This window comes from Rhineura floridana, chromosome 3, assembly GCF_030035675.1.
Source record: "Rhineura floridana isolate rRhiFlo1 chromosome 3, rRhiFlo1.hap2, whole genome shotgun sequence".
NCBI lineage: Eukaryota > Metazoa > Chordata > Lepidosauria > Squamata > Rhineuridae > Rhineura > Rhineura floridana.
The window spans coordinates 172,172,697-172,194,545 of NC_084482.1; positions in this window are offsets into that span (position 1 = coordinate 172,172,697).

The following is a 21,849-nucleotide window of genomic DNA, read 5'->3' on the forward strand; positions in this document are numbered from 1 at the left end:
TGTCTTTTTCGTGGTCCATGGTATCAGCAAAGCTCTCCTCTACCACATTTCAAATGAGTTGATTTTTCTCTTACCCACTTTTTTCACTGTCCAACTTTCACTTCCATACACAGAGATCAGGAATACCATGGTCTGAATTATCCTGGCTTCAGTGTTCAGTGATACATCTTTACATTTGAGGATCTTTTCTAGTTCTCTCATGGCTGTCCACCCCAGTCCTAGCCTTCTTCTGATTTCTTGACTATTGTCTCCATTTTGGTGAATGACTATGCCGAGGTATTCTTGACAAGTTCAATGTCCTCATTGTTAACTTTGAAGTTACATAAATCTTCTGTTGTCATTACTCTAGTTTTTTTGATGTTCAACTGTAGTCCTGCTTTTGTGCTTTCCTCTTTAACTTTCATCAGCATTCATTTCAGATCATTGCTGGTTTCTGCTAGTAGTATGGTATCATGTGTATATCTTAAATTATTGATATTTCTACATCCAATTTTCACACCTCCTTCATCTTGGTCCAATTCTGCTTTCTGTACTATATGTTCTGCGTATAGATTTAACAAATAAGGTGATAAAATACACCCGTCTCACATCCTTTCCGATGGGGAATCAGTTGGTTTCTCCATGTTCTGTCCTTACAGTAGCCTCTTGTCCACAGTATAGGTTGCGCATCAGGACAATCAGATGCTGTAGCACCCCCGTGTCTTTTAAAGCATTCCATAGGTTTTCATCATCTACGCAGTCAAAGGCTTTGGTGTAATTTATAAAGCAGAGGGTGATTTTCTTCTGAAATTCTTTGGTTCGTTTCATTATCCAACGTATATTTCCAATATGATCTCTGGTGCCTCTTCCCTTTCTAAATCCAGCTTGGACATCTGGAATTTCTTGCTCCATATATGGTAAAAGCCTTTGTTGTAGAATCTTGAGCATTACTTTACTTGCATGGGATATTAAGGCAATAGTTTGATAATTACTGCATTCCCTGGGTCCCCTTACTTTGGAATTGGGATGTATATTGAACACTTCCAAGTCTGTGGGCCATTGTTTTATTTTCCATATTTGTTGACAATTTTTTGTCAAACTTTGGACAGATTCAGTCTCAGTAACATGTAGCAGCTCAATTGGTATGCCATCTATTCCTGGTGATTTGTTTCTTCCAAGTATTTTAAGTGCAGCTTTCACCTCACATTCTGAAATTTCTGGTTCTTCATCATACAGTTCCTCCATGAATGAATCTGTCATCCTTGCATCTCTTTTTTATAATTCTTCAGTGTATTGCTTCCATCTTCCTTTTATTTTATCTTGGTCAGTCAATATGTTTCCCTGTTGATTATTCAACATCTCTACTCTTGGTTTGAATTTCACTTTCATTTCTCTAATCTTTTGGAATAGGGCTCTTGTTCTACTTTTTATGATCCTCTTCTATTTCTGTATAATAATTATTGTAGTAGTTCTTTGTCCCTACGTACTAGTTGTTGTATTATTGCATTTAGGTTTCTGACTGTGTTTCTGTCTCCTTTTGCTTTCCTTCTCTCTTTAACCATTTTAAAGAGTTTCATCAGTCATCCATTGAGGTCTTCCTCTCTTTTTAATTAGAGGTATTGTCTTTTTGCATTCTTCCCTGATAATGTCTCTGACTTCAATCCATAGTTCTTCTGCTTCTCTGTCAGCTAGGTTTAGAGCCTGAAAACTGTTCCTTATTTGATCTTTACATTCTTCTGTGATGTTATTTAAATTGTCTTTTGCTTTGATTATGATTGCTTTGTTCTTCTTCTTTACTCTGATTTTCGATACGACCAGTTAATGATCTGTACTGCAGTCTGCTCTTGGTCTTGTTTTCGCAGAAAGTATCTGGTTCCAATTATATAATCAGTTGGATTGCTATTTTGACCATTTGGTGATGTCCACATGTACAGTCATCTTTTGGTTGCTTGAAAAATGTGTTTGCAAGAACCAAATTATTGGCTTCATAGAATTCAGTAAGTCTCTCTCCTGCTTCATTTCTATCCCCTAAGTCCCATTTCCCCACAATTTCTAGTTCTTCTCTGTTCCCTACTTTTGCATTCCAGTCCTCCAAGATTATCAGAGCATCCTGTTTTGGTGGGTGATCAATTTCTTCCTGTACTTCTGCATAAAACCTCTCCAATCCCTCTTTTTCTGTGTTTGCCATTGGAGCGTAGACTTGGATGATGGTTATGTTAATGGGTTTCCCGTTAAGTCTCATTGATATCACTCACTCAGACCTTGCATTAAAGCTCGTAATTGCTTTTGCTACATCACTTCTCACTATTAGAGCAATCCCATTTCTTCTTTATTTCTCATTTCCTGCATAAAATATTTTGTAGTTGTCCCATTCCCATCCATTTTAATTCATTCACACCAAGTATTGTAATGTTGATGCTTTCCAATTCTTGCTTGACAAATTCTAACTTCCCCTGGTTCATGCTTTCCACATTCCATGTTCCTATTTCATACATAAAAGAGGAAAGCCAAACAAGATATGGATTGATTCAATAAAGGAAACCACAGACCTGAACTTACAAGATCTGAACAGGGTGGTTCTTGACAGATGCTCTTGGAGGTCACCGATTCATAGGGTCACCATAAGTCGTAGTCGACTTGAAGGCACATAACAACAACTCCAGACTCTCCTTTCGCACCTGTGCACTTCAGCCTCTGGGCTTCCTTTCAGCTTTGACCTGGTTGCGTAATTAGTCACAGCGCTACCCATCCTTTGTTCTCCCGCAGTAGCTCACTGAGTGCCATCTGACTTGGGGGTCTCATCTTCCAGCACTATCTCCTGTTGCATTTTGGATACTCTGTTCATAGGGTTTTCATAGTAAGAGGTATTCAGAGGTGGTTTACCACTGCCTTCCTCTGAGTTTGGATGCATCTTAGTCTGGTGTCTCAGCTTTGGCCATTCTGCCTTGGGTGCCCCTGCTAGGAGTCTAGCCTCTTGGTCTAGACTTCTGACGGCATTGCTCTCAGCTTCTTCAACACTCTCAAACCTCCTCACCACATTAAGGTGTGCATTCTAGAAAGGTGTGCATCTGGGGAAAGGACCCTTTTTCTGTTTGAGGTCCACATTCCCTTCTAGACAACCTTCTGAGGGCCACACGCCAGAACCAGAGGCAAAAGTGGCAAAGCAACACATGTCAATATATCTTGAGTGCAGTAGGCTAGTTTCTACACACATACCTCTCTTTTCTCCATCCAGGCAAGCATGAGCCATTATCAGAGTTCAAGGTTCCAGTGGGAGTTCCAGCCAGGCAAAAACACTCAAGGAGGATGCAAAACAAGCTGGTGAGGGTTGTGGTCAGGGGGGTGTAGTGTGGTGTGGTGTAGGGAGAGCCTCAAGGATCAGACAGAGAGACTTGGAGGACTGCATTTGGCCCCTCGGACTTAGAGTCTCCAGATCTGGCCTAACTAGAGATTACAAGAAACAGAACTGCTACTGCTCCAGATCTCTTGGGGAGAGCCAAATTGTTTTGTTTCTACAGGTTTGAATGGGGGCAAGAGTGCAGCAGTTTTTGGTGGGTCTGCAGCTAGACCTAGTGAGAGAAGAAAGTATCTTTCCTCCATCCTCATGTACCTTTTAGCACAATGCATTGGATCACCCCACCTCACCCTCTGTCATTGGCTGCACAATACACAGTGCATCTGAATTATGTTACATGCATCGTGTTCAACTAAGCATTATAAAGCAAGCATTATGGAGCTGTCAGAGCTATGCGTCTTAGAGGGAAGGAGAGATGGAAGCCTGGTAGCAGGCAGCTAAAAAAAAAAGGAGAGATCATTCACTTTTCAACATACATGGTAAACTTTTCCTTCACAGTCCCATCCCTATTTGAGGTAGCAGAAATTGGGGTGTGGGAGGTCACTTCACTTGCCAGCATGTCAAATAATTGCTAACCAAGGCTCCTTCAGACAACTTTACTGAACATTCATCCTGATTTGCTCGCTGAAAGATAACATGGAAGTTGTATCTTCTTGTTATTGAGCATTCAGTCTCATTTGTTTGTGGAGAGGTTATACAGCAATGAGCATTCATCCTCATTTGCTTGCATGGTATGTGTAATACACACACACACACATCTTTCCATTAGTCATGTATTCGTTAATCTTGCACATTTTTCAGTGCACTTCCCCATTTTCTTAACCACAAAAAGTCTATTTTTTAAACTAGATTTGTTGGGCTAGGGCAACAAAGCACTTTAATCCACTTTCACTGTGCAAATTTAAATTTCCAGATGTGCGCTTGAATCCGTTCTGCAAAACTCTGACAGTCTGGAGGTAGCCCAAGACTTCAAGGGCTTTAAGTATGAGAACTTAGTAACAAACTTTTAAAAACAGAATTTCCCAACTGATTCTCAGTACCAGCAAGCTAATTCAAGGAATGCATCCTTCATTCACTTCTGCTGTGCTAACTGAAAGAAAGGACGGCAATCAAGCTGCCTCCACCCCAAGTCAAGAAGATATACTCTAGGGTCAAGGAGATGGCAACAACTGTACTGTCCAGAGAAAGGAGGCTTGCCATCCAACCAAAAGCTATTGCTCCAGCAGCAGATAACATATTTAAAACGTTTAAAATGTTTTCTTTCACTGCTAATAGGACATTAAGCAAACAATGCAAAGGAGGTATCATGTAGTAGGTTCGAAAGTTCTGGGTGACTGAACCACCTGAATGTCACTGCCCTTCCCCTTTCTCTATCCTGCAATCTTTACAATTATTCTGAAAAAGCTCCTATAGCACAGCATCAAATGTGGTTTCCCCCCCTTCTATGCTTTGTCTTCTGATGCATCCTCAGAAAGAGAAGAGAGAAAAAATCAAAACACCCTTGTTCTTAAGCCAGAAATAAAAATCACACCTGCTTTTTGCCTGAAATGCTCAGCATGGAATTGCTGGTACACTACTTAGGAACATAACTGCTCAAATTATTCGCTATAATGGCACTACTTTATGGTTCCCAGAAGAATTAGAAATGCTGAATGTTGCAGTCTTCCTAAGGAACGATATGCAGGGATGGTGCTTATGTAAAAATTCACTGTGCTTTAGTCACCAAGGGAATAGTCCCCTCCTGTGATAATGCAAAGCAAAAAATATGTCGGATTTTAAGACTACAAAATAAAACCTGTGTGAATAAATGATTATTTATATAAAAATGCACAGTCAGAACATCTGCTGCATGAAGATCCATGAAACTTAACCCTTTCATCACACCAGCTGTCTCTACTGCTTCCTGGTAAGCCATGAACATGGACTGATGTTATCTGGGTACACTGCACTTTAAGAAAGCCATTTCACTCATCATGCACCAGGGTTTCCATGGCCTGAAGCTTCCCATGCTGCTTTCAGAGTATGAAAGATTCCTCAGCTTTCAGTAATAGCATTTCAGGGTGGTGAACCTTAACAGGAATATGTGGCCTCAGGAATGACTGGCACACAGTGAGTTCCATGGGTGAGTGGTGACCTGAACCTGGGTCTCCCAAGTTCCTGTTAAGTTTCTAGAGCTTTCAGATTATGGGAACGATTTCCAGCTCTTTTGATCTGAACCTTTCCACCTTCTATTTGTGTATCCTATTGGTACTCTTGAAGGGACTCCACAAAAACTTGCAGTTATCCTGTCCCATCAAAAACAAGGATGTTTTTTGTCTAGAAGGAGAGGTCTGACATTTGTGCCCAGTACACTTTTATCTATGAACCACCAAGCATGGAATAAACTATAGAATTCACTCTGACAAAGGCAGTGAAGACCACCAACTTGGATGCATTGAAAAGAAAAATATATGTATTTATTGGACTTATATCCCACTCTTCCTCCCAAAGGAGCCCAGGACAGATTAGATTAGACCAATTCATAAAGGATAGTAGCTGTCCATGGCTACTATCCTTGATGAATATGTTCTACTTCCATGGCCCGAGGCAGTATGCTTCTGAATACCAGTTGCTGGAAACCCCAGAAGGTGAGAGTGCTTTTGCGCTCAGCTCCTGCTTGCAAGCTTCCCTTAGGCATTTGGGAGGCCACTGTGGAAACAGGATGCTGGACCAGATGGGCCATTGCCCTGATGCAGGGCTTTTCTTATGTTGAGCATAGACCATGACCAGCTAGGGCTAAAAACAAAGGCTTACTAACATATTCTTAATTTAAGGCATCCGGCTTTCCTTCTGATGGATCTGCTTATGCCAGCTTGCTGTTCCTGCACTGGACACAGCTCCTTGCCTTTGTCTGGTCCAAGTATGAACCAGTTCACCTCTAGACCCCCTTACATATGCTTCTGACTTGTATTAAACCAATATTCTACATTCAGCTAATGCAGCAACCAGCTGAAGATTTCCTAAGGACCTTGTTTCAAGGCATAGGAATCGGAAACAGAATAATAATAATAATAATAATAATAATAATAATAATAATAATAATAATAATAATTTAATTTGTGGGTCGCCTATCTGGCCAATGGCCACTCTAGGCGACGTACAATTTAACAATACATTACATCATAATAAAATACATCATAAAATACAATATAACAATAAAACAATAAAACAGTTCCAGTACAGAGTAGTAGGCTATTGGTCGTAAAAATTTAACCCTCCCCGTAAGTCCCAAAGGCCTGTCTGAAGAGCCAGGTCTTCAAAGCTTGGCGGAATACATTCAGGGAAGGGGCATGTCGAAGGTCATACGGGAGGGAGTTCCAGAGAGTGGGGGCCACCACTGAAAATGCCCTCTCTCTTGTCCCCGCCAACCTAGCTGTTTTAGTTGGCGGGATTGAGAGAAGGTCCTGTGTGGCTGATCTTGTTGGGCGGCATGGTTGGTGGCGCTGGAGGCGCTCCATCAGATAAACTGGGCCGAGACCGTATAGGGATTTAAAGGTTAATACCAACACCTTGAATTGGGCCCGGAAAATAACTGGGAGCCAGTGTAGGTCAAACAACACTGGGGTGATGTGTTCCCGGCGGCGACAGTTTGTAAGTAGTCGAGCCGCAGCATTTTGTATAAGTTGTAATTTCCGGGCCGTTTTCAAGGGTAACCCCACGTAGAGCGCATTACAGTAATCCAACCGAGAGGTGACCAGGGCATGTACCACCAGTGGGAGCTGATGAGCAGGAAGGTAGGGCTGCAGTCTACGAATGAGGTGTAATTGATACCAAGCTGCCCGGCTCACTGCCGAAATCTGAGCCTCCATGGACAGCTTCGAATCAAGAACAACCCCAAGGCTGCGGACCTGGTCCTTCAGGGGCAATTTCACCCCGTCGAACACCAGGTCAACATCTCCCAGCCTTCCCTTGTCTCCCACGAGTAGCACCTCAGTCTTATCAGGATTCAACTTCAGCCTGTTCCTTCCCATCCATCCACTCACGGATTCCAGGCACTTGGACATGGTCTCCACAGCAGACTCTGGTGAAGATTTAAACAAGAGATAGAGCTGAGTGTCATCCGCATATTGGTGACACTGCAGCCCAAATCTCCTGATGATTGTCCCCAGCGGCTTCATATAGATATTAAATAGCATGGGAGAGAGGATAGAGCCCTGTGGCACACCACAATTGAGAGGCCAAGGGTCTGAAACCTCCTCCCCCAATGCTACCTGTTGATGCCTGTCAGAAAGAAAGGAATGGAACCACCGTAGTACAGTGCCTCCTATTCCCGATTCCTCCAGGCGATGTAAAAGGATACTGTGGTCGACAGTATCAAAAGCCGCTGAGAGATCGAGGAGGACAAGAAAGGTGAATTCTCCCCTATCTAATGCCCTCCTCATATATGTTAGTTTAATCCAGTATGGCTATGATGCTCTCCTTGTCATTACCCACATTTTTCAAATATTAGACAACTGTCTAAAACTCCTTTTATGCTATCATTTTAATTGAATACTAACAGATAATAGTTCAGTGAATTCAAGATTTAGTGCAATTCATAAAAAAGAAAGCAACAATAAAATTTGACGCAGAAACTTTTTTTAAAAAAGCCCTAAACTCTAGCTGTCATATTTCTCTTATGTCAATTTCTTCTTCCTCACTGGCTTTAAAAAAAATGCAATAAATTACCATTATTGGTAAACATTTGCATTCAGTCCTGCAAAGCAGAGATACTGATAACAAACATAACTCTCCCTTGTCAAAAAACATTCCCATCTTAAAGACATTATTTATCATGTGTGACTTTTAGAAGGTTTACAAGTAGCATCTGTGGAAGCTAATTTAGGGAAACACCTTCATTCTGACCTCAGGGGCTTTTGGTAGGGAAAAGTAAAACAAATTAGAACTCAGATATTCACAAACATACTGGATAAAATCAATAGCTTTAATTTTCACATTTAAACCCACAATTTCCATCTGACAGGCTCAGCAGGTTTTAATGGACACAATTTACTTTTACTGTTTTAATTGTTTTTAGTCAATCACTTTTATTGCTTCCCTGCATCTGACTAAACAAATTAATAGAGCCATGTTCATAAATGATTACTTTGTAAAAGTGCTTGATACATGCATTTGACAATTTCACCTTCGATTACTGCCAGCATTAGTAATATTTATACCAATAGGTACCTTTATTACATTATATAAATTTTTAAAAACCACAGAAAGCCAACAGGTTAAAAATAGGGAGAACCCTCAGTTTACCAAGAGAGAGCCCAGACAGAAGCATCTATTTTTAATATCTAAAAGTGAGCCACATGACTAAGGGTTAGGTCCATTTATGAAGGCCACTGAGAGAAGGAACAAGCAGCAATGTGTTCAAATTGCAGCAAAGCTGCTGTTGCTTTACATACAAAAGCAGCAAACTGTCATAATTGTAAAATAAATAAATAAAAAGAATCCATTGATGGAACAAACTGGCCAGGGGAACTGCGAAGGCACTTGGGGAGGGAATACATAAACAAGAATGGTTTAAGACTGGGAATTCTTGCCAGGCTATAATTCTGCTGATATATGTTGAGGTTGCATCCACTTACCTGGCTACTTCTTGCCTTCAAGCTCATTAAAAAGCATGGTACTCAGAAGCAAATGTGCATGTTTCTAACTGTGAAAACCATATTAGGTGCTCCTGCAGAAAAGTGTGCAGATCCCTGAACCTGAACTAACATTTGCAGGAAGGGACTCTGAGGAACTGAGACAAATAGTGGTAATGAGAGAGGAAGTTCTAGGCTTAATGGACAATATAAAAACTGACAAATCACCGGGCCCGGATGGCATCCACCCAAGAGTTCTCAAAGAACTCAAATGTGAAATTGCTGATCTGCTAACTAAAATATGTAACTTGTCCCTCGGGTCCTCCTCCATGCCTGAGGACTGGAAAGTGGCAAATGTAACGCCAATATTCAAAAAGGGATCCAGAGGGGATCCCGGAAATTACAGGCCAGTTAGCTTAACTTCTGTCCCTGGAAAACTGGTAGAAAGTATGATTAAAGCTAGATTAACTAAGCACATAGAAGAACAAGCCTTGCTGAAGCAGAGCCAGCATGGCTTCTGCAAGGGAAAGTCCTGTCTCAGTAACCTATTAGAATTCTTTGAGAGTGTCAACAAGCATATAGATAGAGGTGATCCAGTGGACATAGTGTACTTAGACTTTCAAAAAGCTTTTGACAAGGTACCTCGCCAAAGACTTCTGAGGAAGCTTAGCAGTCATGGAATAAGAGGAGAGGTCCTCTTGTGGATAAGGAATTGGTTAAGAAGCGGAAAGCAGAGAGTAGGAATAAATGGACAGTTCTCCCAATGGAGGGCTGTAGAAAGTGGAGTCCCTCAAGGATCGGTATTGGGACCTGTACTTTTCAACTTGTTCATTAATGACCTAGAATTAGGAGTGAGCAGTGAAGTGGCCAAGTTTGCTGACGACACTAAATTGTTCAGGGTTGTTAAAACAAAAAGGGATTGCGAAGAGCTCCAAAAAGACCTCTCCAAACTGAGTGAATGGGAGGAAAAATGGCAAATGCAGTTCAATATAAACAAGTCTAAAATTATGCATATTGGAGCAAAAAACCTTAATTTCACATATACGCTCATGGGGTCTGAACTGGCGGTGACTGACCAGGAGAGAGACCTCGGGGTTGTAGTGGACAGCACGATGAAAATGTCAACCCAGTGTGCGGCAGCTGTGAAAAAGGCAAATTCCATGCTAGGGATAATTAGGAAAGGTATTGAAAATAAAACAGCCGATATCATAATGCCGTTGTATAAATCTATGGTGCGGCCGCATTTGGAATACTGTGTACAGTTCTGGTCGCCTCATCTCAAAAAGGATATTATAGAGTTGGAAAAGGTTCAGAAGAGGGCAACCAGAATGATCAAGGGGATGGAGCGACTCCCTTACGAGGAAAGGTTGCAGCATTTGGGGCTTTTTAGTTTAGAGAAAAGGCGGGTCAGAGGAGACATGATAGAAGTGTATAAAATTATGCATGGCATTGAGAAAGTGGATAGAGAAAAGTTCTTCTCCCTCTCTCATAATACTAGAACTCATGGACATTCAAAGAAGCTGAATGTTGGAAGATTCAGGACAGACAAAAGGAAGTACTTCTTTACTCAGCGCATAGTTAAACTATGGAATTTGCTCCCACAAGATGCAGTAATGGCCACCAGCTTGGATGGCTTTAAAAGAAGATGAGACAAATTCATGGAGGACAGGGCTATCAATGGCTACTAGCTGTGATGGCAGTGCTCTGCCACCCTAGTCAGAGGCAGCATGCTTCTGAAAACCAGTTGCCGGAAGCCTCAGGAGGGGAGAGTGTTCTTGCACTCGGGTCCTGCTTGTGGGCTTCCCCCAGGCACCTGGTTGGCCACTGTGAGAACAGGATGCTGGACTAGATGGGCCACTGGCCTGATCCAGCAGGCTCTTCTTATGTTCTTATGTTTAGTTCTAGACTATCCACTCACACTTTTGGAAGCCTTTTTTAGGGCCCAGGCCTGCCTGCAGAATCATACTACCCAACAACCCCTCCCAATGCAGGCAGCGGAGGGCTTAAATAGGCTACCCTCCCCACCTACTTCCCACATCAGTAAGTACACCTCATACACTGTAGGTGCACACCTGCCATCACCCAATATGGCGGTGTGGGCATCAATCCCTTAGGGACATCCCCACCATCATCTTGGGTGATGGCATGCATACGCGCACACTGACATACTGATGTGGCAGGTAGGTGGGGCCAATGGGCTTATTTAAGCCTGCACCACCTGTATTGGGGATATTGCCTAGGAGCTCCGGCTCTGCGATTCGTGAACATCAGGCCGCTAAGTCCTATAACCCAACATTGGCATGGATGGCAAAATGGGAGGTCCATTTTCCCAGCCTAAGGAGGGGCCCTTCAGGGGCCCATCTAGGCCCTCAGCCAGGGTCCAGCCAGGCCTAGCCTTTGTGATAGTTTTCAGTGGAATCCTGTTAAGACAGACAGACACTTTGCCAGAACAACATTTCTTTGGTTTATGTCCAAAAACAGATAGTTCCTTTTTTAATAATCAGAAAGAAAGGAGTTATCTAAATAAAATAAGCTCTCTGAACACATAATAAAGCATGTAAACCATCATAAACCATGGGTTACCACAAACAAATGTGCTAGTGCAGGGGTTCCCAAACTGTGCTCTGTGGACCACCGGTAGTTCATAAGCTTAAGTCAGATGGTCCACAGTGTGTCTGTGGATTTGTGGTTAAAGATTAAATATTCATATTTATTTTAATTTTATTTTATTGCTTCTTTTATTTCTTATACTGTATTTTATTGTAATTTAAATTGTAATTCAATAAAATCCAATGTGTAAGAAATAAAAGCAGCAGCAAAAATACATTTAAAAATCATACAGCATCTAGCACAGTGCATTACAATTGCTCCAATAGACAGAAAAATCATTACATGGTCCACCAAGACCCTCAACAATTTTCAAGTGGTCCATGGAAGAAAAAAAAGTTTGGGAACCACTGTGATAGGGCCCACTGCCCAATCATTCCCACTTCACTCTTCCCCTAGTGTGAGCGACAAAGTACAAACCTTGGCTACCATGTTCAAACCAGGGTTGCTATTTGTTCCTCTGCAAACAAACCATAATCAGAAAGAATGCCCATCTGTACCTGCTTTTAACCTGCAAGCTAAGCCCCTTGTGTGTCCATAAATTCATCAGCATCCGTATGACATTGTCATATTAAATAAATCTGCATTCCCCTACCTTGCTATAAACCAATTATTATTCCTATCCCAATTATTAACCACTGTAACATCTGTAGTGAGAACATCTTGCCCAGTTTTTTTTTTTTGCATTATGGGTAGATCACAAGAGTAGATCTCACTATCTGTCTGCACCTCCTCTTTCTTCCTTACAGCTCATTCATGCTTCTGGTACTGAACCTGGGCCCTTCCTTCTCACTTCTGTAGCTGTATTGCATTGCTCATTGTTTTCCCTTTTTTTAAAAAAAAATCTATATTTTGCAATCAAACATAAAAGCAATTATTCAGTCAAACACACCATCACTTTTCTTTTTAAAAGCTATTTTGCTATATTATGCCAACAATCAAAAACCTGACTATTTCTTGAAACCATGGAATGCACCTCTTTCCTTCACTACAAAGATTTATATTGTATTAATTCTAAGTACTATGTACAGTGTTCTATGTAACAGCCCACAGAAGGGTTGCTGAGTAAAAAAAAACTCTCTTTTTTTGCTTGAGTGTTTTGTGCTCAATCAAAAAACCAATTATTTACAAACGTACATTTTTTGCATTTTCATACAAATGTACATTTTGATATAAGATGACTTGTAGATTTTAAAGGCTTAGGAGTGGCGTTTATTTTGCTTGCACCTTGGAGGGAGGTACTGTTCATGTTTATGTTTTGATGCCTCCTAATAAAAGGTCAGTTAACTTCTAGACTGCAAAACACCTTTGTTTCCAGGTCCTCCTTTCCTTCCTTGCTAGTAACCATTTTCTGCAGCCCATTGTCAAGGTTGGAGTAGGATGGAAAATATCCACTCCTCCAATTTCTGAGCAGGCTCTCAGTCCTCCTCCTCAAATCATTCATGCAGACCCTCATCAGTCTGACACTCTATCTTTTACTCTCTACTCGAGTTCTGGATCTTTTTCTTCTACATATATACAAACCCGTGCATGTGCATCAATTAAAAAAAAACACAGATAAACATTTTCATGCTCTTCCCTGGGGTTTGCCAGAATGGAAAAATGTGTGAAAAGCAAAATACCTTTAAGGACCAGTCATCTTTAAAGGGTGGACTTAGAGGCGTGACAAACCGCAAAACGGAATAGACCAAAAAAACCCACGTGTATGGATGTCTGAAAATTTGGATTTAAAAAATAAATCAAAGCACAGACAGAGCATGTATGGATCGTGAGACCATCAACCAAATATGGAAAACATGGATTTTGAGGTTAGGTATGGATAAGCCCACAACCTGCATCAGCAGCTGGAACTTTCAGAAGGCTGGAAAAGAGGACTTACCATCACTGTCCTGCCCAGCACTTCCCTTTTGCTGCTGTTTGTCTCCTCTGAAAAAGAGAAGAGGGAGCCAGCTGTCAGTCATCTAGCCTGGTGAGAGGACCCCCTCCCCTCTGGACTGCATTTAAGCCAGGCTGCTGAAGCTCCTTGGAGTGCAGCACCCGGAGGCCTGTCTCCTAGGTCTCTTTTTGTTTATATACTTTTGTATTTAAGTCTAGATCATTTCTTTTGCAATACTGAATTTAGTCTGTGTTTCCTAAATTGTTGATTTTTGTCCTGCCTGAATTTATTGTTATGTTTTGTAAACTGACTTCTCTCCAGTGCCCCAGTGCTTTGTATTTTGAACATTGGTTGTAAGCTACTTTGGGCATAGCTCACTGTGGAAAGGTGGCATACAAATAAACTCAAGCAATCAAGCCAGGAGCAAATCTTTACTTCTGGTCATGGTTTGTTTAGGAAGAATTAAGAATCCCTAGAACCTCATTGTTTACAATATGCACCTGGTAAATTCTAGAGTAATAATAATATTTAATGGTCACCCAACATTTATAAAACAGGACTATATGTGTCTACTCAGAAGGAAGCCAAACTTAGTTCAATACGACTTACTCCCAAGTAGGGATGGATGAGAAATTCAATTCAGTTTGCATTTAAGGCCAAATTTATCAAATTCACACTTCCTGTAACAACATGAGAACTGAAACACAGCTGGGCCTGGAAACCAAGAGGTCTTCTGCATCTTTAAAAGTTGTGGAGGGGGGAGGGAGAATTCCACCTTGTGGTTTTTCCCATTACAGTGTTGCAAGAACACCTGCACTTGGCTGACTTTCTCTTCTCCTAAAGATACAGGATCAGTCTCAGGCCATGGACCTGGCAACCCTAGTTTCAGGTGAAAGTCTCTCTCAGCCCTACCTGGAGATGCCAGGAATGCAGCCTGAGATCTTCTGCTCTACCACTGAGCTACGGCCCTTCCCCCATTTAAAGCCTATTTTCATCAAGGAATTTTTTAAAAAGCATATTGTGGTTTTAGAAGCTCATTTGTTGAAAGATTCTTCCATGCCTTCTCCACCCCAAGGTTATGTACCTAGAATAATAAAATGACCTTAACTCACATTTTCATTCTTAAACTATCATTCTTCTTATATCTAATCTTGTCATACAAACCAGCCAAAGAAAGAAGTTAACCTATTTTATCAAGATAAATCTGCTATAGTTTCATGCAACCCAATCATTGGCATGTTTACTCATAACCAAGCCTCACTGTGATCAATGAAGCTTACTCCCAAGTAAACCAAGTTAGCTTTAACATGCTGGTGTTGCTGCCTTCCTAGCTGAGAAAATTGCTTCCTTGAGCGCTCCTCCCACAGCAGCAGCAGCAGCCATTCCCCACAGGGAGCAGATTAAGGTTGCAATCCAATACATGTCTACTCAGTAGTAGGCTCCACTGGGTTCAATTGAACTTACTCCCAAGTAAATGTGTATTGGATTGCACCCTAAGTTTGTTAATGAGAGAGAGAGGGAGAATTCCACCTTGTGGTTTTTCTCATTACAGGGTTGCAAGAACACCTGCACTTGGCTGACTTTCTCTTCTCCTAAAGATACAGGATCAGTCTCAGGCTATGAACCTGGCAACCCTAAATTCCTTCCTAGGCTGGGTGATTTGAAGTCAAAATAGTCATTCCTGGGGTCACAAACATTCTCACCACCGTTCTCCCGTGTAAACTCCTTATTTATTTTATTTTATTTATTTAATTTAATTTATATACCGAAGGCTCTCTGGGCGGTGTACATAAAATAAAAACAAGTACAATATATAAATACAATAAGTACAATGAATCAAAAAACCACAAACAGACAAACAATACAAGAACCAAACAACGTCAAAATGCAAAATAATGCTAAAATACTGTAAAATACACTTTAAAATGCCTGGGAGTATAAAAAGGTTTTCACCTGGCGCCGAAAAGATAGCAGCGTCGGCGCCAGGCGCACCTCATCAGGGAGACCATTCCATAGTTCAGGAGCCACAACTGAAAAGGCCCTATTTCTAGTCACCACCCTCCGAGCTTCTCGATGAGATGGAACTTAGATGTTGAGCGTAGTGTACGGGTAGTTTCATATTGGGAGAGGCGCTCCACCAGGTATTGCGGTCCCATGCCGTGTAAGGCCTTATAGGTCAAAACCAGCACTTTGAATTTAGCCCGGAAACAAATAGGAAGCCAGTGCAGATGGGCCAGAACAGGTGTTATATGAGCGGACCTTCTGGTCCGCATCAACAATCTGGCCGCTGCATTCTGGACTAACTGTAGTTTCCGAACTATCTTCAAGGGCAGCCCAACGTAGAGCGCATTGCAGTAGTCCAATCTAGAAGTTACCAGAGCATGAACGACTGAGGCGAGGTCGTCACTGTCCAGATAGGGACGTAGCTGGGCTACCAATTGAAGATGGTAAAAAGCATTCCGTGCCACTGAGGCTACCTGAGCCTCAAGAGACAGGGAAGAGTCGAGGAGAACTCCCAAGCTACGAACCTGTTCTTTCAAGGGGAGTGTAACCCCATCCAGGACAGGGTGAACATCCACCATCTGGGCAGAGAAGGCACTCACTAACAGCGTCTCGGTCTTGTCTGGATTAAGCTTCAGTCTGTTAGCTCCCGTCCAATCCATTATCGCGGCCAGGCAACGGTTTAGTACGTTAACAGCCTCACCTGAGGAAGATGAAAAGGAGAAATAGAGTTGCGTGTCATCAGCGTACTGGTGACAACGCACTCCAAAACTCCTGATGACCGCACCCAGCGGCTTCATATAGATGTTGAAAACCATGGGGGACAGTACCGATCCCTGCGGGACTCCACAATGGAGAGTCCAGGGTATCGAGCAGTGTTCCCCAAGCACTACCTTCTTTTGATGACCCACCAAGTAGGAGTGGAGCCACTGCCAAGCAATACCCCCAACTCCCAACTCCGTGAGCCTTCCCAGAAGGATACCATGGTCGATGGTATCAAAAGCAGCTGAGAGATCAAGGAGAATCAACAGGGTCACACTCCCCCTGTCCCTCTCCCGACAAAGGTCATCATACAGGGCGACCAAGGCTGTTTCGGTACCAAACCCAGGCCTAAAACCGGATTGAAACAGATCAAGATAATCAGTGTCATCCAAGAGACCCTGGAGCTGGCCGGCCACCACCCGTTCCAGAACCTTGCCCAGGAACGGAACATTTGCCACAGGTCTATAATTGTTCAAGTTATCTGGGTCCAAGGAGGGTTTTTTCAGGAGCGGTCTCACCACCGCCGCTTTTAGGCAGTCAGGGACCACTCCCTCTCGCAAAGAGGCATTGATTACCTCCTTGGCCCAGCCGGCGGTTCCGGTCCTGCCAGCTTTCACCAGCCAAGAGGGGCAAGGATCCAGCACAGACGTGGTCGCACGCACCAGTCCAAGAATCTTGTCAACATCCTCAAGCTGCACCAACTGAAACTCATCCAATAAAAGAGGACAAGACCGTGATCTGGATGCTTCATTGGATCCAACTGCTATAATATTGGAATCTAAGTCCCGACGAATGCAGGCGATCTTATTTTGGAAGTGTCCAGCGAACTCATCACAGCGGGCTACAGATGAGTCTATAGTATCCCGAGGGCAAAGATGTAAAAGCCCTCGTACAGTTTTGAAAAGCTCCGCTGGGCGGGAGAGTGATGCCTTAATACTGACAGCAAAATATCTCTTTTTTGCTGCCCTCACCGCTGCTGTATATCGCTTAGAACAGGCACTTACCAAGGCATAATTGCATTCGTCGGGAGTCCGCCTCCATCTGCACTCAAGCCTCCTCCTCTCTTGCTTCATTGCTGTCAGCTCCGAGGTATACCATGGGGCTGTATGAGCTCTACATAGGAGGGGGCGCATGGGAGCGATCGTGTCAACCGCCCGGGTCATCTCCGTATTCCACAGTTCAACCAGGGCTTCAACAGGAGCGCCAGTCTTCTCAGTCGGAAAATCCCCCAGAGCCCTTTGGAAACCCTCAGGATCCATTAGTCTCCAGGGGCGGACCAATGTAATAGGTCCCCCACCCTTGCAGAGGGAAAGGGTCGCCGTAAGCCTAAACCTCAGCAAGTGGTGATCTGTCCATGACAATGGGGTAGATGAAAAAACCCCAACCTCCAGATCACCATCTCCCTGTCCAGTGGCGAAGATCAAATCAAGAGTATGTGCCGACACATGCGTCGGGCCAGTAACAAACTGAGACAGCCCCATGGTTGTCATGGACGCCATGAAGTCCTGAGCCGCCCCAGATAAAGCAGTCTCGGCATGAACGTTGAAGTCCCCCAGTACCAACAGTCTAGGGGACTGCAACAGTATCTCCGAGACTACCTCTGTCAGCTCAGTTAGGGAATTTGTTGAGCAGCAGGGCGGGCGGTACACCAACAAAATCCCCAACCTGTCTCTCTGGCCCAGCGCAAGGTGGAGACACTCCAAACCAGTCGTCACCTGTACAGGGTGCTTGGTGAGTGAGAAAGAACTCCTATAGACCACAGCAACCCCACCTCTCCAACCTTCGGCTCTACCATAATGCTGAACCGTATACCCAGGTGGGCAAAGCTGGGAAAGGGCGACTCCTCCCATATCACCCACCCAGGTCTCGGTTATGCACGCCAGGTCGGCCGCCTTGTCCACAATTAAATCATGAACAAGGGAGATCTTATGCTGTACCGACCTGGCGTTTAACAACAGCATATGGAGATCCGAAGGCTGACTGATAGGACAACCAGCAGTCCTGGGGATGTGAGGAGAACCGGAACGGGTCACAGACACTACTTGTCTGGGATGGGTTCCCCTTACCTGGCCTGCTCTCCTCACAACACCATACCTCCCAAGTGCAGAGTCCCTTCACACTACCTCTCTCCCTCACTCACACACACTGCACCGCGACAGATCTGCCACCCCACTACCATGAAGGAGGAGGCAGGAGCCCCCCCCTCAGGCACATCCATACAGCCACAGCAATATCTTCCCCAGGAATGCTAGCCTAGGGAGGAGGAAGAGGAAGAGCCACACTGCAGGGCAAGAGACAGGCTGTAGGCTGGGTTGGGCAAATATCTGTTTAATTATGACACACACACTCCGGAATTAATCAGATTTTTGCCGGTTTCTGCAGGCAGCCTGTCTCTTGCCTTGCGGTGTTGCTCTTCCTCCTCTGCCTGCTCAGAGCTTTGCAGAAGCCTCTACTGTATGGTTTGGCTGGGGAGCCAAATCTCTGGTTTTTGCCTGGAGACTCTGGATTTTTGGAGTCCTCTACTGGTGATTCACCTCACTCTCCAAACTCGCAGCTTTCATTTAAAAAAAAAAGTTTCTAGGTGATCTGGTTCACAAGATATACACCAAAGTGTCAGCTGTGCCCTCCGCAACTTCTGTTAAATGAGCTTGTACCTGATTGCTCTAACCCCACCCTTTCAGGTTTGTAGCCAATAAGTGAAATCATGGTTATGATTGACAAGGTATTTGTTGATCTCCAGGCAATAGCTAGAACTCATTGCAAGTTCAGAAAACTGTTGGTTTTTTCCTGCTTGTCTGAAAATCTCATAAACTGAGTAAGTTTGTAGCTTTCAGCAGCAGCAAATGTTTCTTTCTCTCTTGTGTACAGGACATCTAAATGCCATTACAATATGTTATGCTTTTCTTATTATGAGGAGTCAAACAAGTTTAAATTTTCCTGGGCTGTTGAAGAGGACAGTGGTTTGAAAACCTTCCCAATATGAAGTTTTAATCCTATACTCACTTTTCTGGGAGTAAAGCTACAATGCTAATCCCACATACTGGGAGTAAACCCCATTGAATTCAGTAGGACTTACTTCTGATTAGACATAGATTGTGCTATAAATTAATGGGACGTGTAATGTGAGTAGGAACTCACGTGAATTAGATATAGTTAATGGGGGAATCAGTTGGGAGAGGGACCAGTAGGAAAACGAAAGCAGAGCTCTTGGTTATGCTGCAACAGACTGCTAAGTAAAGTTTGTGCCTTCTAACAAGTATTTGTGATTCATTTCAACTCTTGCAAATATTACATGGTGTCAGAAGACTACCTAAAAACATAAGGCAGTGAAAAATGGACCAGTTGAAGCCTCCAGGAAAGTTGGTGTTTGAAGGAAATGCAGCAGAGAACTGGAGAAGATAGAAGCAAGGGTTTGAATCGTACTGCATTGCAAGTGGAGCAGATAAGAAAGATGAGAGACTCCAGTCAGCATTATTTCTGCATGTGGCAGGTGAAGAAGCAAGAGAGGTATTTAATACTTTCCAGTTTGATGATGATGCAGATAAATATAACATTCAAGTTTTGATGAATAAATGTGAAGCTTATTGTGTGCCCAGAAGAAATGTTACTTATGAAAGGCACAGGTTCTTCACTAGAATACAGAGTGAAGGAGAAAGAATAGACCAATATGTGACTGAGTTGAAGCTTTTGGCTCAGACCTGTGAATTTGGGGAGCTGTGTGATTCTCTTATTAAGGATTGCATAGCGTGTGGCATTCAGAGAGCCTTTTTCGCTTAGGGCGGTATATAAATTAAATTAAATAAATAAATAAATTCAGACAGACAGATTGAGAGCCAAGTTACTGAGAGAGTGATTTAACCCTTGAGTGTGCAGTGAATATATGCAGGGCAGAAGAAGTGGCTGCAAAACAGATGAAAGATTTTGGGGCAACAGAAAAACAAATGGATGCCTTACAGGGCAAAAGTACCTTTGAAAAGCCAAAAGTAAGCCAGCCTCAGAGCAAATAGAGCTTTGGCACTACTACCAGCCCCCAAGAAAAGGAAATGCCACAGAGGCCTTTAGAAGCAGCAAAGGCCTGCTACAAGTGTGGTATCAGTCATCATGACATAAATGCTTGTCCTGCAAATGGGAAGGAATGCAGAAGATGTGGCAAACTTAATCATTTTGCTAAAATGTGTAAAACTAGAGATAGAAAACGTCAACGCAGACAAATGTTCTCAGTAGCAGATACAGCTAAAAATGCTCATGATTTCTTCATTGGCACATTGAATTATACAGTTCTGGAAGATGAATGGTGTGTGGATCTTCTCATAAATGATCACAAGTATGTGACCTTTACGATTGACACAGGAGCACAGGCTAATGCAATGAGCGAAAAGAGGGTAAGTAGCTCCCATTTATTCCATTATTTAATTGAATTAAAACAGCTCAAAGCAATAAGTAATAAGGGCAGCCCAAGGTCACCCTGAGCTAGGAGCCAAATCCTGAAAGAACCTATATCTTAGGAAACAGATCCTAGGAGAAGGAAGCCTATAGAAAGCTAGTTTTCAACACCACCCTAGCAGGAAAGCTTCAGGGGACACTGTAAACAAGGCTAAATTCCAGTTGGAGAGAAGGGGAAAAAGGAAACTCCACCGATACATACAGGGAGAGAGTCAGCTCAGTCCTTGCTAAAAAGGGCAGCTTTAGCCTTCCTGAAACACAACCACAAACTCTGTTTCCCTAGGTTCAAGAAAGGTCAGGCTGTTCTAGGTGGGAAAACAACAAACAAAAAAGACTTGCCTGGAAGTCGCAGCCCCTTGCTTAGATTAAAAGCAGCCAAAAGCTTAAACAGCCCCGCCCCTTGCTCAGGAAGGAAGCCTGCCTTCCTGCCCTCAAAGGCCCCAGCTGACAAAGCGTCAAGGTGAGTTAAGCAGCAGAGCGAGTTCGACAGCAGGTCGAGGAGGCCACGGCTCCCCACTCTGCCCGTCTGTTTCCTAACCTCAACTAAACCGCAGTCTCCAACCCATTGACGTAATAAACCTTAAATAAAACTATGCAGGTAAGAAGCCAGCAGGGGTGTGGGGGCTTTCCAGTGTTTTGCACCGCCTGCAGCATGTACGACTATCTGCCTGTTGGACAGAAGTCGTGGGTGTGCTCTCGGTGCAATGAGCTCCTGGCTCTCCGGGAACGACTTCATTTCTTTGAGGCCAAGGTGGCGGACCTGGAAAAGCTGAGAGAGGCAGAGAGGTGTGTGGAGGAGGCCTTCAGGGACGTTATAGCTGTGTCCCACTCCAACGATGATAGCTCTCCTGCTATCATGGAGAACGATGGTCTCGGGGAAGGAGAGCATCCAGATGAGGAAGAGGGAAACGATCCCTTAGAAGGGACCCATTCCTTGGGGGATGAGCAGCTATCCTCTTGTGCCTAGGATATATCTCCAGGGGGTGGAGGGATCCTTGTAGTGGGTGATTCGATCATTAGGAACATAGACAGTGGGGTGTGTGATGGGCGTGTAGACCGCAAGGTGTTTTGCCTGCCTGGTGTGAAGGTTGTGGATATCGCCCGTCGTTTAGATAGTTTGGTAGACAGTGCTGGGGAGGAGTCAGTGGTCGTGGTGCACGTTGGCACCAACAACATGGGGAAATGCAGCCGTGAGGTCCTGGAAGCAAAATTTA